Below are 777 nucleotides of genomic sequence, written 5' to 3'. Positions count from 1 at the left end.
TGCATGTTTGGAGGTACATTTCTTCATTCCTACAATTAATTTATTTAACACAATTCAGTGGGCTACATACTGAACTTAGAAACAAAGCATGGTTCCTTTTGTCTATCCTGCTTGTATTGATCCAATACCAATACCGGTGTTGACATTGATCTACCCACCTCTACAGATGGCTGCAGCAAAGCCCTGGTGAAGCATGGCAAAGGAGGACACCTGCTCTCTTGGTATGTCCGTGGGTTTTTCTTCCAGCAAAGGATTTTCCAAGTGTTACAAATTAACATTTTTGGTTATCAGTTAATTCTCTGTGCCTTAATAATAATAATAATAATAATAAAAGGGAATTTCACATCAGGTTGGCTGTACTTCTCAAAGGGTTAATACAACATTTTTGTTCAGTCTCTCAAGCTTCAACTGCATCTGAAAACTGCGTTGCTGTCCAAAAAAAATCTGGACTGCTGTTTGCTATTCAGGGGCTGGTTTACACTGTGCTGATTGCAGGGACGGGAGGTTATGATATGATTGCGTTACTAGTGTGTTACTTCCAGCACTTAACTACGAACTGCTGTTTTGTCCTGGTGAAACACATGCACACAAAAGTGGAATACATAAACTTCAATTAAAAACATTCAAACAACTTAACGGCCTTGTACAATATTTGTCAGCAGCTAATCAACTAATTAAGTCCAGAGCTGAGATTGCAGATACATGCAGTGTGTAAGCAACAGAATAAACCTCCAGCAGTCTGAGAAAGAAAGAAAAATAGACAAAAGACAAAGGCAG

Source organism: Neolamprologus multifasciatus, chromosome 14, assembly GCF_963576455.1.
Source record: "Neolamprologus multifasciatus chromosome 14, fNeoMul1.2, whole genome shotgun sequence".
Lineage (NCBI taxonomy): Eukaryota > Metazoa > Chordata > Actinopteri > Cichliformes > Cichlidae > Neolamprologus > Neolamprologus multifasciatus.
This window is presented reverse-complemented; position numbering follows the sequence as displayed.